Consider the following 25,440-nt stretch of genomic DNA (forward strand, 5'->3'; position numbering starts at 1 on the left):
TCTACATGTGACCTTAGAGCCAAAATGAGATGTGATCACAATAATAAAGACAATAAACTGCAGCTAGAACGCCATCACTGAAAAGCATAGAAAGCTATGGATTCCATGAAAGCTCACACAATCAAGAGTCAAGGGTTTAACTCTGAAGTATGTACAGCTGCAATGGATTTGCAAAAGTGATCTCTCTTCCTTCATTAAGGCACAGTGAAACATACTAGTTGCAACAGTTCTCAAATTACAACTTTTGCATTAATGCTGGTGATAATCAAACTGGTCACATGTTTGTTTGGCATGAGGCCATATGTGGCAGGAGTGGGAATGAAATTGCTTCCTGTGTGCACAAAGCTTTTACTTCAACACTTACTTGTAAAAATAAACTAATAATGTGGAGCGACAACTGCTGTGGGCAGAACAAAAAGAAGACGATGTTTCTGTGGGTTTACCTTACAGCAAAGGGTTACTTTACAGAAATAGAACACAAGCTTTTGGTGAAAAGACACACTTTTATGTCTTGTGATCATGATTTTGCTCTCATTGAGAAACAAAAGAGGCTAACTGTGTATGAAGTTCCAAAAGATTTAGTTCGCCTCATCACTGAAGCTACACACACAACACCATTCATAGTGACTATTATGCAAGAAACAGATTTTTACGACTTTAAGTGAGCTGCTGAAAAATATATGAATCTCATCAATGTGCATATTTCAAAAGCACACTGGATCAGACTGACTGCTGAACAGCCTGGGGTACTGCAAGTTCAGTCAACTCTCAGTGAAATTGAAGAGTTCAAGGAATATTACATCTTGAAGAGAAACGTGAAGCCTTCTGATCTTCAACACGTGCAGCTGGAAACACTACACCATGAATGAAGGCTGTCTGAAGAAAAGAGAAGGGATTTAGCTATTAAAGTGATACCATTGGATAGTTATTTATGTTAAACCCTTTGCAAACAGAATGTTTCATTTTCTTTACATTTTGTATCTTTTGTTCTCAAATCCATTAACATAGAATAAAAACACACATGTGACAAAAAATCTGTATAGTTTTAGTGTTTGTGTAGTGATCCCCAACTTTTATAGGCCAACTGTTTTTGTTCCAGTGCTACACACATTTTGTTGATTATCTCTAAATCAATTTTTTGGCACTTTGCCCATTATTTATTTACAAGCCACAATTACTACATGCACAGAGGCATAAAAAAATCATTCTTTCCATGCTCCACACTTAACTGGAACAGGAAGAAACCCTAATAACTAGTAAAATAGATGTACCCCCTGCCAAAATGCATCTCAGGGTGGTTTGCAGAGTACACATGCAGCTGTAGAAATGTAGCTACCAAAGAGTCATCTGTTATATTTTCCATACCAAGTGTCTGTTAGGTGAGTCTGTCCTTTCCCGGGAAATCACCAAATTTGTGAAAATTGAAGAAAGTCTGTCCTTTTCTTAGTCTTACAATCACTCATTAATGGAAACACAAATAGTCAACACACTTTTCTCTTCTGTGACCCAGTCAGAAGACATTTCAAAGACAATCTTTCCCACAGAATAACCGTAAAACACAGTTAGCAGAATTCACACAACTGCTTATTGGTACAGGAGACAAATTTGATGAATCTTTGCATGCCTATTTAAAACTGAACCCTCAGTTTTAGACATAGGAGTTCAACCCAAACACTGTTTATAAAACTGCTTAAAATGAATATGGAGATTTCTCCTTTTGAAGGAATGTGGTACTTTAAAGTACTGAATAATAACAAAAACATCAAAATTTATGAGGTTGGCATTTCTTTTGGAGACAATTATTTTTTTAATTTTAATAATAAAAAAGTTGGGATAACCACCACAAAAGAACTTTGGCAAGTATTTCTAGACTGACCATATCCGATGAGAAAATTGTTATCTTTCACATAAAATAAAAAGCACCAAAAAAACTCGAACTGAGATTTTGCCAAAAACCACACATCATAAACGTCACTGAGGGGTCATCTTTGGTGTCCTGTGTATGGTCAGGAACTTTCTGAGGGGAAAAAACATGTAAGTCTGCAGGTTTCATGGCAGTTGATAGTAAAATCTTCTGACTCATTAGGCCATATCAGCTTTTGCTTCAAATTTCTTTGGGGATATTTTTCAGGATTCCACTGGTGTCTCTGGAGGGCTGAACAACACTAGCGACAGAAATGTGAAGATCAGTGTAAGGAGACAAAAACCAAGAACGAGCAGAAAGCACACTAGATACTGACAACAGAGCAAGACTGTTTGTTCAGTAAAGCTGAAAACATTGTAGTGCTTTGCCGAACACTGTGAGGCATTTAGCATCCATACAGCTCGTTATCTGTTTTTGGTGTGGTGCAGCACTTCATCCTTGACAGATAAATCATTTTGGAAGTGATACACAGACACGTGACAGATAATGTTAAAAAAAAAAAGAAAGAAAGAAGAAGAAAATTGACATAATATTCTAAGGTGACAACATAATTTAGATCCCCAAGGATGTCACTCTCTATTTCTTTCACTTTTTTGTGATGGACATATGGTCTTTATTCACATAGTTCTGCAGAACATAAAGGGGGGCGGGGGGGGGGGGGGGGAGACATGGGAGGGTGGGACTCTTCTAAGCAAAGGAATGATGTTCCTTGTGGTTCTGTTTTTGGTGAGACTGTCTTCACAATAAATTACAGTATGGTACAGCATCCAAAGTAAAGCGCTTTGTACACTGCTGTTTATGTTCCTCTTGCAGTCTTACAATGTCTACATCACAAGTGCCAATTTAGGAGGCTCACAGAATGGACAGTAGTCAATGTTTGAAGATCTTATCCAAAGAAGATGGTATGTAAGAATTTCAACATTTCTAATTACATTGAAATCTGCGTGAACTGTAAATCAATAAAAGCATTCTCAGTTTCAACCCTTTAGTGAGGTTTCTGGACTCTCTCTTCAAAGATAAGTTAATATAGTTGCTGCATCTGAGAGAGAGCTACAGACAAGAAGGTTCAGTGATAACAACACATTGCAACACCGCAATCTTTGTGCAATTTCAACTTGACTATGGAAATGTAATGACCCCAACGTCATCTAGATAATAAATGCCGGCTGGAGTGGCCACGCGGTTCTAGGCGCTACAGTCTGGAACCACGAGACCACTACCGTCGCAGGTTCGAATCCTGCCTCGGGCATGGATGTGTGTGATGTCCTTAGGTTAGTTAGGTTTAAGTAGTTCTAAGTGACTGATGACCTCAGAAGTCCCATAGTACTGTTACTTGCAGTTGCGAATTATTCCACATGGTGGATTAAGCGTACAATGTTTTATCTCCACTTACATCACTGTCACTATCATACTGATGGATGTTCCCCAGAGAAACAAAATTTTATAAATTTGCCATCCACAGCACAATTTGGGATTTGTGCAACACAGAATCTGATGGAAAAAAAAATAAAACATGTAATATCAACATGTGCTGAACAATTACTTTTGATCATATGGATTCCAGAACTCTGTGATATCTTGGAGTAACTAGACTCTGAATGATGCAAATGGGATATGAGACATGCACACGATGCCTGAGTACATCAGTATTAAAAATATTTTGGTTGGAAAACATACGGGGCAAAGAGAGACAGACAGAGAGAGAAGCTCTTACTGACAACTGCTTTCATACGCATCACAAATAGCTATGTTTAGCCAAGATTCAAATCACTCTTGCTTGAGAGGATGCACTGCAGCAAAACAGGCTAATCTTTCGACCTCGCGTACCGATTGAATATAACCAAAACTTTTCGAGTGAAAACAGCCCAAGATGTAACAGGTTAAGCCCAAGATCTAACAGGTTATGCAATACTAAGGTGAATTAATTCCAAAAGAATTTTCTAAAGTTCAAATTCGTGAAGTACTAATACAATATGGGCAGGACTAACGATTTATGAACCATGCGCAAATAACCAGTTGCCATTCATAAGTGAATTCAACATGCTGGGAGAGCACAGGCAAACGCGTAAAATTCCGCACGGACGAAATGAAAACCCATTAATTACTGTCTAATCTGTCTGTACTTACCATTAGGTGTAATCGGAGACGAAATATCTATCGTTCGGACCTGTAATTTTAGATGCAAGGTTCCTGATCTCAAACACGAATAACATTTAAATTTTTCGGTGTTTTGTCAAAATTCATATAATTAGGGTGACTACTGTTATTTGCATTCCGAAGCAATACGTTGTCACAATGAATCAATGCATACAACAACTAAGAACTGCACCAGGTGAAAACACGTTAAAGTAAACAAACACTGCACAAAACTATCACTTCTCGCATATACCACGAAAGATCCGCCATCATCCAAAATTCGCCTGGCATTTGTTTTGACACAAGCTTCTGTGTTCGATAGTTGTTCGGAAAAACGTTATATAGTATCGTTATAATTGATTGTAATTTCTACTTCAGTAGGGTACTTCACTTTGAAGGGATAATATATTAAAGCTTGGTATCATTTCAGAATTTTTCCACTTCACTTCACAGGTTCTAATTTTCGTTCCAGATTGTTCTGTTTTGTCATTTTAATTAAGTACGGTACAGTAAGTAATTAATTTTAAATATCATTTCGACTGTAACGAGCTCACTTCATTTCAACTGCTTTCTTCGTTTACCTCTAATTTTTGCCTAATATTCTTACATTCGTTTCTTTTACACTTCTTTGCTGTATCGTATAAACGTATATTTCTTTTTTTATTTCCTCTGAAAACCCGGTGTGCTTAACGTTGCTGCTAGTCATACTGCACACCCTCGATCTGGATGCCTTCAAATGTGGCCGCAACTTTTTGCCTCACTTCTTTACTAATGATAACAAAGTTACTTGTTTTCTTACTATCTTTCAGGAGATCAATCTCAGGAGCGCAATCATGTCATTTGTTCTTTTATAAGATTTCCATAATATTTTCACAGTTGCATAGAGATAAGCTTCCGATACCTTAAATTTCATTTTCTTTCGTAGGCTCCCAAATTTTCCTCAGGACCATTGTTTCGCTTCGAGATCCTCAGCGAGATTCTCCACAGTAATAGAAACTACTCTGTATCTGCCCGAAGTGAGGGCTCTTGGGAAAAACGAGAGTCACTGGGCTCTGGTAATGCAAACTGTTCGCATGTGTTTATGTTGTGTGAAGCAGTATTCAGTAAAGTAGTTATTGTTCACTATGCGGTTTGTTCGCTCGTCATTTGTTCCCCAATTCACTAAGACGTCCGTAATTACGGTGGTGATCCCGAGTCAGCAGATACTTCACAATAACGAATGCGTAACATTGGGCCTAAAAATGTTCAAATGGACTTAACATCTGAGGTTATCAGTCCCCTAGACTTAGAACTACTTAAACCTAACTGACCTAAGGACATCACACACATCCATGCAGGCAGGAATCGAATCTGCGACCGTAGCAGCAGCGCGGTTCTTGACTGAAGCGCCTAGAACCGCTCCGCTGCAAAGGCCGATATTGGGCCTCAATGTATGACTTTCAACACCAGCAAATAGTGGAAGTAGTCACTCAGGATGCAGACTCAAATTGCGGATTGCACACCATTCTCATTCCATCACTACAGGACGAAGAAAACTGGAGGAGACCAACAAACTACACAGACTGTGCAGGTTTCAGCAGACCAAGTAATAGGCAACTCTCATGCAGTGTGGGAGCAAACATGTCAAATTGTGCCACATACAATCAAATCTTCTATAAGACGTCGCATGTGGAACACTGTCAACATCAGGCTGTTTCATTACAAGACCTAACTGCATCAGAACATAACCTGCTTGCATCGCAACATACCACTCAATTAATCAAACCATGCTCCAATTTTACTGCCGCACTGTTTATAGCCACACAGACGAGAGAGATGTGTACCTGGTTACTACTGATTTGCAAGTATCACAAAAATTTTCATCCTCCAAACCAGGCAAAATGATAACCTTCCAACAAGTGTTCAGTGGCAAGCGACTGAAATAAGGAAGCATTCCTAAATTACCAGCGTTCTAGCCAACCAACCTCAGACTTGATTACAAATTGTCGAATTAATTCTACATAGTTGCAGAATAACAGGTGGTACTGAAAAGTTCGTAGCAGTGCTGAACGATTTGGCAGAGCATTCTCATCTCATTCCCATCTACATCAAACAATTTTGATATAATGAAAAAGGCTTTATTGTTACATTTGTCAAAGGGCCCTGAACGCCTACTACAAGGTCTTGTACAAAGAAGAAACCAGGGACAGAACGACATCTCTGCTATGGCAGCACTTTTAGAAAGCTATACCATCCAACAGTTTTTTCTGATGACACTTCATGGAGAGTGTGGCTACTGAAACTTCCACCTTCACTACATGCCACACTTACTTCAAAGAAGCTGGAACCCACAGAAGTGAAGCTGAACTTGGATTACAGAATCCACACAGAATCTAAGCTACATTATGAGACAGCTTTATGCACCAAATATTTTCGCTGTGTTACACAGTCAGCCATGTTTGTATAAAAAGGAGGTTGTGGCTCGGTGAAATATGAGTCGGCCTTGCAGTGGGACCACAACAAAGCAATGCACACCATGAAAATTACCTTCATGACAAATATGTTGGTATCTTCAGAAGTTTGGTGTAACAGTGCGAATATATTTCACCTTGTAATTCCAAATGCCAGCAACAACAACCCACTGCAGGAGTGCTGGACAGCTTAAGGCATGATGTCAGAACTGTGCAAGATGCAGATGACCAAATAAACCTTACACTCTATCAGCCTATGGACCCTACGATTTTCGTGTTGGATCAGGAAGTATCAGGCTTTAGGTTCCTGGTTTACTCCACTTCAGCAGTTAGCACAGTGCCATGGGAGCAGGCTCGTTTGGAGTGCAATCCAAAGAAAACCATTCTACATGCTATTAATGACACACCTGTTCGTCATTGTGGTGTAACACATTTGATGGTGGATTTCACCTCAGCAGCTGTCGCACGATGAAAAGATAAGAGAAGCACTAACCTCACTGATGCAGCATGCTAATGCAAGAAACAGATACCACACTAGTACTATTAAGGGAAACCAGGAATTCAAGGTAGGCAAGCAAGTGCTATTAAGGTACATACCACGATTCTTCTGCTCTAAAGCTGCGAAAGTACTGCATCCTGCTGCAAGCCTATTGCAGAACCCAAAAACAAATAGAATCATTTGGTTTTACGCTCATCGAGACTCAAGAGTATTTCATTCTAAGCAGTAAACGTATATCTATAAGTAATGAGTAAGTAAACTGTACATTTATCAAACACATATACATCTCGGCACTACTGCAAGGAAATTATGAAGCATAAGAAATTTTATTTCAGCTGATCCAGCCAGCAGCAGGAGAAGAAAGAAGAAATTTCGACTTACGCTGAACATAAGTAAACAACATCAGCCTAAATTTTAATGTAAATGTTATGATGGCATTTAGCAAGTGTGATGAAAATATTTTCGAGACAATATAATTGACTAACTGTACCGATGGTCAAGGACTATTCATGACTGATTGACATGTACACAAAACCACTTGACAACAAAACACTGTCACCTAGGAACGGATCAGATGCTCATCATACAACATAACATATGTTTATGTGAAACAAAGGCCAAATACACACTCCACACACACTTGTAACACGAGAATTCGGTAGGTTTGATTTTAGTGTGTTGCTTTAGATGTATGTCCATTAGTATATATGGGCTTCGGCTTGTTTGCTGATGTACCCAGATGTTGTGTCTAATCTTTCCAATTTCTGGTGACATCATTGCCAAATGCAAAATTTGGTTCGAAAATCTGTAATGTCTGTAAGATTATGTAGATACTTGTATTCCATATAAAGGCAAAATGCAATGTAATTATGTGTGATTATCTAAACTGATGTAAAGCAAAATTTGATATATTGGTATGTAAATGTGATCAGAATTTGTACTATGTATCACAATGCTATAAAGACATTCTACTTACATCACAAATGCCTGTAACCATGATGAAGTATGTATGTGAGCACAATTGTTAAAACTATTCCTCATATATCGCTATGAGAATGATTGCGATGAAACATTTATGTAAAAACTTCTTGACAAACATTCTTTGTACGTCGCCAGTGGAACAGCGCGACCGCTACGGTTGCAGGTTCGAATCCTCGCTCTGGCATGGGTGTGTGTGATGTCCTTAGGTTAGTTAGGTTTAAGTAGTTCTAAATTCTAGGGGACTGATGACCTCAGAAGTCCCATAGTGCTCAGAGCCATTTGAGCCATTTTATGTCGCCAGATAAACTGTGAGCGTGATGGAACTGAGCATGTGAAGTGCAATAACATATGTAGTGCATTGGATAATGACATTTACCATGATGCAACTGTGCAAAATAACATTAGATTAGATTGGATTAGATTTACTTTCATTCCAATTGATCCGTAGTGAGTAGGTCCTCCAGGATGTAGAACATGTCAGAAAACAATAATACATCACAAATATTTACAACTGAAACAAATAAGCTAATGTACCTTCCACAGGTCCCAAGTGGAATGATCGCTATTTTTTTTAATGAACACTATATGAAAGTATCATTTTACAAACACTAATACACTGAATTTAAAATATTTTATTTATTTACAGGGTAATAAACATACACGCACACACACACCACCTCACTTATTTACAATCACCACATTACTGCACTGAAATTGTGTAGAAGTTATATACATATAACCGACAGGAAGAAGGTCGGATTGTAGCCTATCGTGATTGGGGTTTATCGTATTGTGACATTGCTGCTCACGTTGGTCGAGATCCAATAACTGTTAGCAGAATATGGAATCAGTGGGTTCAGGAGGGTAATACGGAACGCCGTGCTGGATCCGAACAGCCTCGTATCACTAGCAGTCGAGATGACAGGCATCTTATCCGCATGGCTGTAACAGATCGTGCAACCACGTCTCGATCCCTGAGTCAGCAGATGGGGGCGTTTACAAGACAACAACCATCTGCACGAACAGTTCGACAATGTTTGCAGCAGCATGGACTATCAGCTTGGAGACCATGGCTGTGGTTACCTCTGACGCTGCGTCACAGACAGGAGCGCCTGCGATGGTGTACTCAACGACGAACCTGGGTGCACGAATGGCAAAACGTCATTTATTCAGACGAATCCTGGTTCTGTTTGCAGCATCATGATGGTCGCATCCGTGTTTGGCGACATCTTGGTGAACGCACATTGGAAGCATGTATTCGTCATTGCCATACTGGTGTATCACTCGGCGCAATGGTATGGGGTGCCAATGGTTACACGTCTCGGTCACCTCTTGTTCGCATTGACGGCACCTTGAACAGTGGACGCTACATTTCAGATGTGTTATGACCCGTTGCTCTACCCTTCATTCGATCCCTGCGAAACCCTACATTTCATAAGGATAATGCACGACCGCATGTTGCAGGTCCTGCACGGGCCTCTCTGGATACAGAAAATGTTCGACTGCTGCCCTGGCCAGCACATTCCCCAGATGTCCCACCAATCGAAAACGTCTGGTCAATGGTGGCCGAACAACTGGCTCATCACAATACGCCAGTCACGACTCTTGATGAACTGCGGTATTGTGTTGAAGGTGCATGGGCAGCTGTACCTCTATACGCCACCCAAGCTCTGTTTGACTCAATGCCCAGGCGTATCAAGGCCGTTATTATGGCCAGACATGGTTGTTCTGGGTACTGATTTCTCAGGATCTATGAACCCAAATTGCATGTAAAAGTTATCACATGTCAGTTCTAGTATAATATATTTGTCCAATGAATACCTGTTTATCATCTGCATTTCTTCTTGGTGTAGCACTTTTAATGGCCAGTAGTGTGTATATATATATATATATATATATATATATATATATATATATATATATATATATATAGGGTATTACAAAAAGGTACGGCCAAACTTTCAGGAAACATTCCTCACACACAAAGAAAGAAAATATGTTATATGGACTTGTGTCCGGAAACGTTACTTTCCATGTTAGAGCTCATTTTATTACTTCCCTTCCAATCACAATAATCATGGAATGGAAACACACAGCAACAGAACGTACCAGCGTGACTTCAATCACTTTGTTACAGGGAAATGTTCAAAATGTCCTCCGTTAGCGAGGACACATGCAACTACCCTCCGTCGCATGGAATCACTGATGCGCTGATGCAGCCCTGGAGAATGGCGTATTGTACCACAGCCGTCCACAATATGAGCATGAAGAGTCTCTACATTTGGTACCGGGGTTGAGTAGACAAGAGCTTTCAAATGCCCCCATAAATGAAAATCAAGAGGGTTGAGGTCAGGAGAGCGTGGAGGCCATGGAATTGGTCCACCTCTACCAATCCATTGGTCACCAAATCTGTTGTTGAGAAGCATACAAACACTTCGACTGAGATGTGCAGGAGCTCCATCGTGCATGAACCACATGTTGTGTCATACTTGTAAAGGCACATGTTATAGCAGCACAGGTAGAGTATCCCATATGAAATCATGATAACGTGCTCCATTGAGCGTAGGTAGAAGAAACTAAAATGAGCTCTAACATGGAAATTAAGCATTTCTGGACACATGTCCACATAACATCTTTTCTTTATTTGTGTGTGAGGAATGTTTCCTGAAAGTTGGGCCGTACCTTTTTGGTAACACCTTGTATATACAAGGTGGTCCATTGATTGTCACCGGGCCAAATATCTCACGAAATGAGCGTCAAACGAAAAAACTACAAAGAATGAAACTTGTCTAGCTTGAAGGGGGAAACCAGATGGCGATATGGTTGGCCTGCTAGATGGCGCTGCCATAGGTCAAACGGATATCAACTGCGTTTTTTAAATAGGAACCCCCATTTCTTATTACATACTCGTGTAGTACGTAAAGAAATATGAATGTTTTAGTTGAACCTCGTTTTTCGCTTTTTGATAGATGGTGCTGTAAAAGTCACAAACATATGGCTCACAATTTTAGACGAGCAGTTGGTAACAGGGAGGTTTTTTAAATTGAAATACAGAATGTAGGTATGTTTGAACATTTTATTTCGGTGTTCCAATGTGATACATGTACCTTTGTGAACTTATCATTTTTGAGAATGCATGCTGTTATAGTTTGATTACCTGTAAATACCACATTAATGCAATAAATGCTCAAAATGATGTCCGTCAACCTCAATGCATCTGGCAATACGTGTAACTACATTCCTCACAACAGAGAGTAGTTTGCCTTCCGTAATGATCGCACGTGCATTGACAATGCGCTGGCGCATGTTTTAGGAGTTGTCGGTGGATCACGATAGGTAATATCCTTCAACTTTCCCCACATAAAGAAATCCGGGGATGTCAGATCTGGTAAACGTGCTTGCCATGGTGTGGCACTTCGACGACCAATCCACCTGTCATGAAATGTGCTATTCAGTACCGCTTCAACCGTGTGTTATGTGCCGGACATCCATCATGTTGGAAGTACATCGCCATTCTGTCATGAGTGAAACATCTTGTAGTAACATCGGTAGATCATTATGTAGGAAATCAGCATACATTGCACCATTTAGAATGCCATCGATAAAATGGGGGCCAATTGTCCTTCCTCCCATAATGCCGCACCATACATTAACCCGCCAAGGTCACTGATGTTCCACTTGTCGCAGCCATCGTGGATTTTCCGTTGCCCAATAGTGCATATTATGCCGGTTTACGTTACCGCTGTTGATGAATGACGGTTTGCCGCTAAATAGAACGCATGCAAAAAATCTTTCATCATCCAGTAATTTCTCTTGTGCCCAGTGGCAGAACTGGGCACGACATTCAAAGTCGTCACCATGCAATTCCTGGTGAATAGAAATATGGTATGGTTGAAATCGATGTTGATGTAGCATTCTCAACACCGACGTTTTTTAGATTCCCGATTCTCACACAATTTGTCTGCTACTGATGTGCAGATTAGCTATGACAGCAGCTAAAACACCTACTTGGGCATCATCATTTGTTGCAGGTCGTGGCTCACATTTCACATGTGGCTGAACACTTCCTGTTTCCTTAAATAACGTAACTATCAGGCGAACGGTCCGGACACTTGGATGATGTCGTCCAGGATACCAAGCAGCATACACAGCACACACCCGTTGGGCATTTTGATCACAATAGCGATACATCAACACGATATTGATCTTTTCCGCAATTGGTAAACGGTCCATTTTAACATGGGTAATGTATCACGAAGCAAATACCGTCTGCACTGGCAGAATGTTACGTGATACCATGTACTTATACGTTGTGACTATTACAGCGCCTTCTATCACAAAGCAAAAAAAGTGGTCCAACAAAAACATTCCTATTTCTTTACATACTACACGAATATGTAATAAATAATGAGGGTTCCTATTTAAAAAAAAAACGCAGTTGATATCCGTTTGACCTATAGCAGCGCCATCTAGCGGGCCAACCATAGCGCCATCTTGTTTCCCCCTTCTAGCTAGACAAGTTTCGCTCATTGTAGTTTTTTCGTTTGATGCTTATTTCGTGAGGTATTTGGCCCGGTCACTATCAATGGACCACCCTGTATATATATATATATATATATATAATCAGTTGGTTCTACTGAGAAATTCATCAACGGAGTAGGAGTTGGCCACCAATAAATCCTTTAGGCTCCTCTAAACTGAATTTCATTGGTAAGCTTTTTATGGCTACTGGCAAGTTATCGAAAATGTGTGTGCCTGAATAATGCACACCTTTTTGTACAAGAGTGAGTGACTTTAAATTCTGGTGAAGATTATTCTTATTTCTAGTATTGATTCCATGAATTGAGTTGTTGGTTTGAAAAACTGATATATTTTTAATGACAAATTTCGTTAAGGAATAAATATATTGGGAACAGTAGTTAGTATCCCTAGTGCCCTAAACAGGCTTGTGCAGGATGTTCTTGAGTTCACACCACATAGAACTCTTACTACAAGTTTTTGTGCCCTGAAAACTTTAGCTTTGCTTGATGAATTACCCTGAAAAATAATCCCATATGACATTATGGAATGAAAGTAAGCATAGTATGCCAGCTTTTTCATTTTTATATGCCCTATGTCTGACACAATTCGCATTGGAAACAGAGATTTGTTAAGATGCTTCAGCAGTTCTGTGGTGTGCTCCTCCCAGATGAATTTATTATCAAGCTGTAATCCCCAGAATTTAACACTGTCCACTTCTTTCATCTGCTTATCATCATATGTTAAGCATATACTGGTGGGACACTCCTTATAAGTTTCTAACTGCATGTAGTGTGTTTTTTCAAAGTTTAGTGACAAAGAATTGGCTAGGAACCAGTGATTAATGTCCACAAATATTTTATTAGTCGATCTTTATAAGACTACACTTGATTTGCTATTTATTGCAATGTTTTTATCATCGGCAAACAAAACGGACTTGGCATCTGGTAATGTTACTGATGAAAGGACATTGATATACACAAGAAAAAGTAAGGGCCCTAAAATGGAACCTTGTGGGACCACATACATAATTAGTTCCCATTTGGATGATGCCTGATAGGTTCATGCATGTCTCTTTCCTAATAACACCCTTTGTTTCCCGCCAGAGATATAAGGTTTGAACCATTTTGCAGCATTTCCTGTTACACCATAATATTCTAATTTACTTGAAAGTATACTGTGCTTTACACAGTCAAATGATTTTGACAGATCACAAAATTTACCAGTTGCCTGCAGTTTTTTGTCTAATGAATTAAGCACTTTTTCACTGTAAATGTAGATCGCCTTCTCAATATCAGAACCCTTTAGAAATCCGAACTGCGACTTTGACAATATGTTATTTGAGATAAGATGGTTATAAAGCCGATTGTACATTACTTTTTCTAAAATGTTTGAGAGTGCTGGCAAAAGTGAAATTGGATGGAAATTTGATGCTATTTCATTATCTCCATTCTTATACAGAGGCTCAACTTCAGCATATTTCAACCATTCAGGAAATATTCCACGGATAAACGACTGATTACACAGATGTTACTTAACTCAGAATCACATTCTTTAATCAACTTTGTTGATATTTCATCACACCCACAGATGTTTTTGATTTTAAAGATTTTATGATGGACAGTTTTTCTGCTGGTGTAGTGAGGGTCAAATTCATATCATGAATGTCTGGTCTAAGCTATTCCATAGCAGCATCTACAGAACCTGACAACCCCATCTTTTCAGTAACAGTTATAAAATGTTTGTTAGAAAGTTCTGCAACACTATGCACATCTGTCACCAATGTATCATTTACTCTTAATGCTATTTGTCCCTCTACATGTCTGGTTCTACCAGTCTCCTCCTTCACTATATCCCATATTGTCTTTATTTGGTTATCTGATATGACTATCTTTTCCTTGTAATATATTTGCTTCGATGTCCGTATTACAGTCTTTAATATTTTGCAGTATTTCTTGTAATGTGCTATAGCATCAACATCAGAACTGTTTCGGATTGACAGCTACAGTTTTCTTTTTGTTTTACAAGTTACCCCTATTCTTTGAGTAATCCATGGCTTCTTTGTAGACTTTTCTCTAACCTTGGTTAGTTTTGGACGAAAACAGTGTTCAAATAAGGTAAGCACTTTATTAGCAAATGTGTATTTTTCATTCATGCTATGAGCACTGTAAACATCATTCCAGTGAATGTCTCTGAGGAGTGTCCTAAAATAATCAATTTTTGGCTTATTGATTACCCTCTTGAGCTCAGATTTAACAGATTTTATATCCTGTTCAGTATTAACATTTTACAGGAACTGGTAAACCACTGAACCTAGAGTCGCGAAGCACAAAAGCATTGAAGACAACATGGATGGAGGAATTTGGGATGAGACTTCAGGGAATGTAATGTTCAAGAAATACGACGGCCACTCCCTTATGGACAAATTGAAGACCGTTGCCAGCATTTTGCCATCTGAAGTCTTGCATCCATGCCTTCACGGAACTTATGTTGTGGATTGGAAGTCCTCTTGTCTTCAATCACACGACGCATGACTTAGGAAGATCAGTGTTATCTCTGAAAATAAACAGTGCAACGAGTGAACATGCCCACATATCAGTTGTCGAATCTGTGAACAGTAACGTCGATATGCAGTAATATTTACATTAGGCAAACTCTGCTGGTCGCACGAGGCTCAGCCCTGGCTTCCCATCGCCGACACCTCGTGACTGCTCCTGTCACTGGCTGCAGCATGCTGTGAGTCAATCAAGCGCGGGTTGGGTGTATAGCTCTAATCACAACTCCACACTCGACGTAGGCTGTCCCCGGTTTAAAAAATCCTCTATACCCAATTTGAGACATGGATTTTGCCTTGTCCATACACCTCCAATTTCTCACATGAAATGTAGATTCCACCCTCTTATAAGAGTTATTTTCGAATACAAAAGAAAGCGGAACCTACACAAGTTTTCACATCGCTAATGTATCGTTACTTGTCGTGAAAATGCTGTACCACAGTATGGCATAGACTACATTTCCTCTAAGTTCTGTCATCAGGTAACGAAAAATCTTTTCTTGTCACCTTAATATCTGTTACAATCTACAGCATGGGTCTGTCTCTTTCACAGGATACCTCCTCACTTTCGAACTCTCTCAAAGTAGCCAAATAGCTCAACACCTATGAAGTCTCTTAATATAGTAACACAGGGGAGTTGTAAATATCAAGTTAATACTATGTACCACTCTGTAAATTCGATAATATAGCTGATTTTATTACGATGGCTATCTCTCCATATGTAGGTGGGAGACCACAATTTCGTTAAAAGATCTCATCGCAACGAAAACACGCCTGATTACTGCTCCAATACATGAATCATATCCGTGGTACTTTAGCCCTCACTTCCACCCACCCAGTGGCATGTCATTGATATCAAACTGATTGACTAATTAATTAAATTAATCATAAGAGTGTCTTTGAATGACGAGTAATTTTCTTTAAGCATTTGGATTACACTCGCCAGGTAATCTTCACAGATTCTTCTATGACGTCTCTGGGGGCTTTCCACAGGCTAAATAGTCACTTCCTCCGATACCAAAATTGGTGGTAACCATCGTCCATTTGCTGAAGTATGCAACGCTAATCACGTTCCATCTGTTAGTTCCCTTGTCAAGCTGGTGGAAGTAAGTACTTAGAATTCTGGTATACTGTCAACGAACCAGCCCTGCTGAGACCTGTCAGTCTTTGAGTGCAGTAGGATCTTTCACTCCATTTCCCATCCTCGTGTCGCCTCCACTAACGACCCGCCACCGCCATGGGTCCGCATGTGAAGAGCAGCCAACACTGCCAACGTCAAACATGTATGAGCCTGAAGACATGGGTTTCCATCAGAATATAGCTGTGTAGAAGCATTCTATGGGATCACAACAAATTAGTGGGTGGATGCTTCGACAACTTAAATGAGAATCCCTGGAGGGAATGCGGTGTTCTTTACGATGAACACTACTGGGGACCAATATTTGAAGCAGACTGCAGAACGATTCTACAGCCACCAACATACATTTTGTGAAAGGACCACGAGAATACGATCAGAAAAATTAGCGCTCATATGGAAGCATATAATTTTCTCCCTCGCTGTATTTGCGAGTGGAATAGGAAAGGAAATTACTAATAGTGGCTCAGGGTGCCCTCAACCACGCACCATATGTGGTGTCAGCTAACAAATACCTTACAGAACAGTTGATACAACATTCTTAGGTATGACCACTAAGATAATAGGAATGCATGCAAGTTGACTGCTGTCTTGGATACTTTCCTAGAAAAGAGATCCATCTGCCTCTAATTTGACGTGAATATGCGTTAAAGGGTGGCAGAAAGTTGATGGAGTAATTGGTTGAGAGAGGTTGTAATGAGGAAGGATTTCATGGTAGACTGATGCGTTCTAGGGAGAGAGGGACATGTTGTGGTAAATCATTTATAGCCCATTTAACCATTTTTTCTGTTATATTAGTTATGTGGTATAACCTGCATTCGACTCATACACAACTGCATGTTCTGAATGTGACGTAGAGAGCTATCCATCTGCAATTGTTAACAGCAAACCTCCCCATATCTCAGTGAGCAAAGGACTTCCAGTGTGTGTGTGTGTGTGTGTGTGTGTGTGATGAATCAAGTCCACCAAACATCTGGAAAACCTATCTCAACACTCTCCTCTAAACAAACGAAGATGTATGCAAAGTATACCACTTCCCTGTCAAATCCTGGACATAAATCGAGTCTCCAATTTAATAACTGCAGTGATTCTAAGCCAGTGACGTGGGTTAGTAGATGCTGCAATCCCTGTGTATACACTTGCTTGACAGTTGTGTGTGAAAGAAACTAAGCTCTATTCATGGAGTTAGTGCTGCATGGCATGTAGTTTCACATGTAAAACCCACAGCTATACATTTATCTATTTCCTCATAAGATGTCGTTGTTTCGTGCATTTTCGTTGCTGACGACAGTTTTGTAAGACTGAAGTGAGCATAGCATAATTTCTGAACACCACATTCCCCCCAGGATTCCCATTTGAGTTCTCGAAGCATCCGCCCACTAATTTGGCGCGAGCCAGTAGCAATGCTTCTTTAGGTCTGTATTCTGAGGGAAACCCATGTCTTCAGGCTCATATAAGTTTGGCGTTGACGGTGGTGGCTGTGTTCACATGTGTGCCGGTGTCTGCGGCGGATAGGAGACCGAGGCGTCTCGGGGGTGGAGAAGAGAGTGAAACATCCTACTGCCCTCACAGACCAACAGGTATCAGCGGAATTAGTGTGGGAGCAGTATACCGGAATTCTAAGTGACATACTTCAACAAGCTTGACAAGGCAAACAAAAGACGGAATGTGGTTAATTGATGAGGCTTGTCATGCTAATTGATTATGATTGCCACCAGTTTTTATATCAGAGGAAGTGACTACAAAGCCTGTGGAAAACCCCCAGAGACGTCAGAGAAGTGTTTGTAAAGGTTACTTGGCGAGTGTAATCCAAACGCTGGAAGAAAATTACTCATCGTACAAAGGCACTCTTATGATTAATTTAATTAATTAGTCAATCAACCTGATATCAATGACATACTGCTGGGTGTGTGGAAGTGAGGGCTGGAGTACCATGGATGTGATTCACGAGTTGGAACAGTAATCAGGCGTGTTTTCGTTACAACAAACCTTTTAACAAAATTCTGGTCTCCCACCTAAACAGGGACAGATGGCCGTTATAGCAAAATCAGCTATATTACCGAATTTGTAGAGCAACACGTAGTATTAACCAGATATTTACAACTCCTCTGATGGGGCATTTGGCTACCTTAAGAGAGTTCAGAAGTGAGGAGGAATCCTGTGATAGAGGTAGGACATACTCTTAGCACTATGTTTGGGAGCCAAAAATGAGTTTAATATTCCAGTCCTGTGATGCAGGATACAAGATATTTTAAGCTGATGAGAACAAATTATTTTTTTACCTGATGAGAGAGTACTTAGAGGAAATACTGCCTATTACATAGTGTTGTACAGTATAAAAGGGAGGATTCTACATATAGTGCTTAAACTCGAAGTGTATTGATAAAACCACATCCATGTCTCAGATAGGGTAATGTGAATTTTTTACGCCCGTTTGTCTCGCAGTGAGCCGCTTTCAGGGGCAGCCGCAAGGTGTCAATGACAGGAAACGGTGGCGTAGTCTCGCATGACTGGCAGGTATAAAGAATTCTCTGACCTGTCGGATCTTGCCTGCAGCTGCACTGACAAGTCCCTGCAGAGACGTCCTCTGGGTGGCTGAATAGTGAAGTAACCAATCTGGTGGTTCAGCGGCTACAGAATCCAACCATTTTGCTGTGTGAGAAGATTCAATACTGTGTGTGTTTGCGCTGGGCAGTTATGCCTCCCATATAAATTGATCAGTTGACTGCTTAGTGGTCACAATGACAATCTCTCTGGCCTCTGAGCATCTGTTATAGCTGGAGATATCTGCGCAGCTCCTGGTGTGGCCGACGTGTATGTGTGAATCTCTAGTCCTCTCCCAATTAGCACTACTGCAGCGCCATTGGCAGACGAGATAATATAGCAAGAGACAATATAATTCAGGAGATAATGCTACAACTCAACAGAGGATGTGATTTACGAATTGTTTTATTGGTTATTTTAGAAAGCAGGAAGGAATATTCGAGGAAAATGAGGATATGCTAAGGAAAAATGAAGAGAAAAATGACAAGCAGTTCTAGAGAATGAAAGAACGGTCTGTGAAAAACAGAGATGATCTTATAAAATGAATGCATGATTCGAGGGAAAGAAACATTTATTCGAGGAAAGCAGGAGAAAAAGTAATATTGAATTTGAAGAATGGAAGGAACAATTTAAGAACTGCGAGGAAATGCTCAGGGTAATATTTAAGGAATGTGAGGAGGCGCAATTTAGCAAGGTTGAAAAGATGAAATAGCTGTTGTTACAGAAATCTGCAAAGGCAAGACACTCTGTTCCTATAACAAGAATGATAGAAGAGGGGTGAAGTATCTGAAATCCATGGAGCACCAGACAAAACTAGTCAGAAAAGTAGCAAGGCGTCGAATCAACTGCAACAGAGAAGATAAGGAATAATTTCAGTCACGCTGAGAAGGATGAACCAATAAACCCTTAATACATAGTGCATACCTTTCTGTATATGTGAAAAAGCAGCAAGTAACATGTTCAGTAGCGCCAATCTTTGAGCATTCAAACAAGTATTTTAGTGACTATTGGTAGAAGATGAAGTACAAAGAAGAAAAAGCGTGTATGGGAGAATCACACATTCCGTCGCGATGTTGGGACACTGCACAGTATTTTTGGAAATTGTTGCAGCACTACCAATACCTGGATGAGCCATACAAACCATCCAAACTTATCAACATTTGTGTGATGAAAATGTCACCCCGTATCTAGAGAGAACTCGCTTTGGCTGGGAGGATTATGTCAGAAGTTAAAGAATTTCCACTATCACTGTGAGCTCTAAGTGTCAACTATGCTACTGTCACCTCGGAAGGACGATATGAAATGGGAGGACAAATGCCAGATCACAAACCTTGGAAGAGGGGGTATACTTCAAAGAGAAGTAACAATAGTAGGTAAGGGATCTATGAGCCCTGGTAGGATGAGAGGGGGTAAAATAAAATGTAAAGGTTCATCGAGAACTGTAAATGTAGCTTAGGGTATGAGTAAAGAGAGAGAAATTAACATGTTAGTGTTTGAAGGAGAGCAATGCAAAGGACAGATTTGTGGCTGTTAAGTTGTTCTAAAGAGATGATATGGAGATGACATTGAAGACTTTCAGTTAAGGAAGTGATAACAAGGTTTTAGTGTTGATAGTGATGCCAGACGTTTTAATACCTTAGTGATAAGGTCTGAGGTAAAAGTTTTTTAGGGTTACTTAGACTTATGTAAATATTATACTATCATAGCCATGATCTGTTTTTCCTGCGTGTATATGTGTCTCTATCTTCTGTTCTGGGGAATCGCTTCTTCTTGTTTTCTATCAATTAGTGTTATCTAAGCATAATTTATGTCGTGAAAGTAGTGTTGGTGAATCTGGAAACGTTAGTTAAGTGCAGAGGAAAAACTGTGAGACCATGCATCTTATTAGCTGTAAAGGAACTGAAAAGTTGTAGACAGTTTTTGGTCGACGATCAGTTGTCGTATTTATTCGACCAATAATGATTTGAGATGGTTAAAAAAAAGAGATGTTGAGTACCATTAAGAGTCATCAATAAGTAAATAAAGAGATCTTGTGAGAAAATATAAGAGTTGTGAGGTCATAAAGGAGAGTTTTCGTGTGGGACAGGTTCAGTTGTCATCACAAGGAGTCAGGAGATACTGGGAAGAAAAACAGTCACCAGCTAATTGGCTGTAGTTATCCTGCTGAAGATAAGCATATTCACAATCAATGAAAGGTCATTACATGCTATTTAAGTGATCTAGAGTTTTCAAAAGTGACAAGGTTGTGTAATTTCTGACACTGATGTTACGTTAGGTGAGAGATATGAGTTACATAGTTATGGTCGTGATTGATCAGTTGCATGTGCTAAATACATTTTATAAAAAACTTGTTTTTGGAAAATTTCTGTGAGGAAATTAACTATCAGGAAGTGAAGTAAATGTTAATATCTACAATGCAGTGAATTAAGAATTAATGAGAATGTAAAAGTTGATACAAATTAAATATATAAAGATAAAGCATTAAAGGGATGTAACTCTATTAATTACTAATTGAGCAAAATTAATTGGAACTAATAGCAAAGAAGAATGTTTTATTAAAAAAGTGTCACTGTAACAGTTATTGAGAAAAAACTGTAACAGCAGAGTGTAACTGTTTTTATGTGGATTATATTGTTGATGTATATTTTTAAACTGTTTGAGGTCACACCAGGAAGGAGGCATGAGAGTGGTGTAAATTTCAGATACAACGAAAGGGCTGGAGCAATTAGGAGGCGTGATGGTCGAGTCACTGCCAAACACACACTTGGCAGGAGAGAGATGGTGGGCCAATTGAAGTGAATGATAGTGGCCTCCTCCCTCCAACCAAGACACCCCTTTTCAGGATCAATAAGCTCCAAGGTTACATACTTGCCCTTGAATGGGACCACGGTGTAAGTGGTGCTCCCAAATTGAAATAAGAACACCGTGAATTCATTGTCCCAGGAAGGGGAAACTTTATTGACACATTCCTGGGGTCAGATACATCACATGATCACACTGACTGAACCACAGGCACATAGACACAGGCAACAGAGCATGCACAATGTCGGCACTAGTACAGTGTATATCCACCTTTCGCAGCAATGCAGGCTGCTATTCTCCCATGGAGACGATCGTAGAGATGCTGGATGTAGTCCTTTGGAACGGCTTGCCATGCCATTTCCACCTGGCGCCTCAGTTGGACCAGCGTTCGTGCTGGACGTGCAGACCGCGTGAGACGACGCTTCATCCAGTCCCAAACATGCTCAATAGGGGACAGATACGGAGATCTTGCTGGCCAGGGTAGTTGAGTTACACCTTCTAGAGCACGTAGGGTGGCACGGGATACATGCGGACGTGCATTGTCCTGTTGGAACAGCAAGTTCCCTTGCCGGTCTAGGAATGGTAGAACGATGGGTTCGATGACGGTTTGGATGTACCGTGCACTATTCAGTGTCCCCTCGACGATCACCAGTGGTGTACGGCCAGTGTAGGAGATCGCTCCCCACACCATGATGCCGGGTGTTGGCCCTGTGTGCCTCGGTCGTATGCAGTCCTGATTGTGGCGCTCACCTGCACGGCGCCAAGCACGCATACGACCATCATTGGCACCAAGGCAGAAGCGACTCTCATCGCTGAAGACGACACGTCTCCATTCGTCCCTCCATTCACGCCTGTCGCGACACCACTGGAGGCGGGCTGCACGATGTTGGGGCGTGAGCGGAAGACGGCCTGACGGTGTGCGGGACCGTAGCCCAGCTTCATGGAGACGGTTGCGAATGGTCCTCGCCGATACCCCAGGAGCAACAGTGTCCCTAATTTGCTGGGAAGTGGCGGTGCGGTCCCCTACGGCACTGCGTAGGATCCTACGGTCTTGGCGTGCATCCGTGCGTCGCTGCGGTCCGGTCCCAGGTCGACGGGCACGTGCACCTTCCGCCGACCACTGGCGACAACATCGATGTACTGTGGAGACCTCACGCCCCACGTGTTGAGCAATTCGGCAGTACGTCCACCCGGCCTCCCGCATGCCCACTGTACGCCCTCGCTCAAAGTCCGTCAACTGCACATACGGTTCACGTCCACGCTGTCGCGGCATGCTACCAGCGTTAAAGACTACGATGGAGCTCCGTATGCCACGGCAAACTGGCTGACACTGACGGCGGCGGTGCACAAATGCTGCGCAGCTAGCGCCATTCGACGGCCAACACCGCGGTTCCTGGTGTGTCTGCTGTGCCATGCGTGTGATCATTGCTTGTACAGCCCTCTCGCAGTGTCCGGAGCAAGTATGGTGGGTCTGACACACTGGTGTCAATGTGTTCTTTTTTCCATTTCCAGGAGTGTATATCTTCTTAGTCAACCTCTCCTCATCTATCCTCATGATGTGCCCAACAAATTGTAACCTTCTCCTCCGTTTCTCGCTCAGTATGGGTTCAATATTTTTATACAGTTCCTGTCGTGTTCCGTGTATCCAGATATCCCCATGTTTTTTGGTGCCCCATATGTCTCTCAAAATTTTCCGCTCCTCGTTCTCTAACTGTATACAACCTCACTTGCTGAGTGTGATCGTATCTGATGGATACAGAGCAGCATTTCTTACAGTTGCTTTGTAATGTCACAATTTGGCATTTCGTGACGGATTTTTCTTGCCATATGTTGTTTTCACAGCATACAGAAGCTTCTGCAAAAGCTGTGCCCTGTCTACTGTGCTACTGTTGCTCTGTACGTCAACAGTTGTCTTCTCTCCAAAATAACGAAAACTATTGACTTCCTCAAACACTTGGCCATCTGTCTTCCAGTCAGACTCAGTTTTCAATGTCTTGGTCTTCTTATATGCAATCTTCAGTTCGATCTTTTCTGCTGTTTCAGCTACATTTTTAGTGCTGTCTTTGCTTCTTCTTCTGTCTCACTTAAGAGTGCCATGTCAGCTGCGATTTCCAGGCAGTCCATTGTTGCATTATGTTGGACCTTGTAGCCTATTTGCACACCTTTGATCTTCATGTTACTATTTATTTGTCTCTACTGTGTCGCTACTTCATCCAATAAAACTGGTGACAGTCCATCCCCTTGCCGGATTCCTGTTTTTATTTCGAAGCTGTCTGACAGCATACTGCAATACCTGATCGTGACAGCAGTGTCGCTTAACATTTCCTTCATTATTGCATTTGATGTAGCATCCAGTCCTCTAACACATCAAGCAGACTACTTCTGTCAAATGAATCGTAGACCTTTTGGAAGTCCACAAATGTCACTATTATCTTTTTTCCTTTCCTGTGTCTGTGTTCTATTACACTTTTTATTCCAAATATCTGTTCTATACAGTTCCTCCCTTTTTTAACGCCACACTGGTACTCTCCTATTGTAGGCCTGAGTTGTTCTTCAACTCTGTTCAGCAAGGTTCTTGAGAAAACCTTTACCCTATGTTTAAGAGAGAGATGCCCCTGTAGTTATCCAGTATTTTCTTGTCCCTTCTTGTGTAGTGGTATTATAATGGCTTCTTTCCACTCTATGGGTATTTTCTTGTTTCTCCAGCTATCCATTATTATATTGTACATACTTCTTTCTATTTCAGGCCCATCCCACTTGATCTCTACAGGACAGTTACCACCATTGCCTGATGTCTTGTTGTTTTTGAGGTTTTTAATTGTCTCTGTTACTTCTGCCCTGGTGGATGCACTGTCTAGATTATCCTGACTTTCGTTCCTAGAGCGTAAGTGTGTCGACTTTACTGTCGGTGCTTCTGCATTCAGCAAATCCCTAAAATACATAGCCATTTCCTCACACACCTCTTTCTCGCCAATTTTTATTGTGCCTTCTTGTCCTATTACGAAGGGTTCTTTTGGCCCTAAGTCTTTAATTCTGCTCTTCATTTCTTTGAAAAAGATTCGTGATTTGTGTTTCTTGAAGGCTGTGTTTGCTTCTTCAAGTTTCTCATTCCACCTACTTCTCTTGGCATTTCTGATCGTTTTGTTAGCATTTTTACTCACATTCTGGAAGTTCGACCAGTCTTCTTGTTTTTTACAGGATTGCCATTTCATCCATGCTTTCCTCCTGGTTTCCACTGCATTCTCGCATTCATCTGTCTACCACTCATGCTTCCTTTCTTGTTGTTAGTAGCCATTCGCACTGCCTCTTCTTCCATCCTCCAGTTCCTTTGAACTACCATTCTCTTTGCATACACTGCTCTGTATTTTTCCAGCAGATCTAGGTCGATTCTGTAAGTGTTTATGGTCCTACGTCTCCTTGTTCTGTAGTGTATCTATCTGCATTTTATTTCGACAAGGTAGTGATCTGTTTCATCCTCCTATTTTTCTCACATTCGTGTTCATAATCTCTCTGTGATTCTTGTCATGGATTGCTGCATGTTATAATTGTTTTTCCCCAATCATGTTTCGAGGGCTGACCCACGTTGTTTTCTTGCTTGCCTTAGCTTTGTAATGGGTGGTCATTATTCACATCTTGTGTCTCCTGCACAGGTCCACTAATCTCTCACCATTCTTGTTTGTTCTTTTGTGGGCTAGATAATACCCCACAGGACCTCTAAACTTCCTTCCCATGCCTATTTGCGCGTTAAAATCTCCTAGCAAAATAGTGACACCTCTTTTGTCCGCATCTATCACTATCCTATCCAAAGTGGGCCAAAAACGTTGAGTTACTACTTTGTCTTTTTTGTTCTTATCATTTGTTGGCCATGTGCATTTACTATTGTATAGGTTTTGCTTC

General features: G+C 40.8%; 1 protein-coding gene across 3 annotated transcripts in view; it reads right to left on the bottom strand.

Moving 5' to 3' along the window:
* The window catches only part of LOC124787986 (uncharacterized protein C2orf42), a 235,488-nt gene extending 231,137 nt beyond the window's left edge, over window positions 1–4,351 (bottom strand). For all 3 annotated transcript variants that reach the window (XM_047255017.1, XM_047255015.1, XM_047255016.1), the window contains exon 1: window positions 4,052–4,351. The gene's annotated coding sequence lies outside the window, so the exon portion shown is untranslated. The remainder of the gene's footprint in view (window positions 1–4,051) is intronic.
* Between the last annotated feature and the right edge of the window lie 21,089 nt (window positions 4,352–25,440).

The sequence above is a fragment of the Schistocerca piceifrons genome, chromosome 3 (genome assembly GCF_021461385.2).
Source record: "Schistocerca piceifrons isolate TAMUIC-IGC-003096 chromosome 3, iqSchPice1.1, whole genome shotgun sequence".
Lineage (NCBI taxonomy): Eukaryota > Metazoa > Arthropoda > Insecta > Orthoptera > Acrididae > Schistocerca > Schistocerca piceifrons.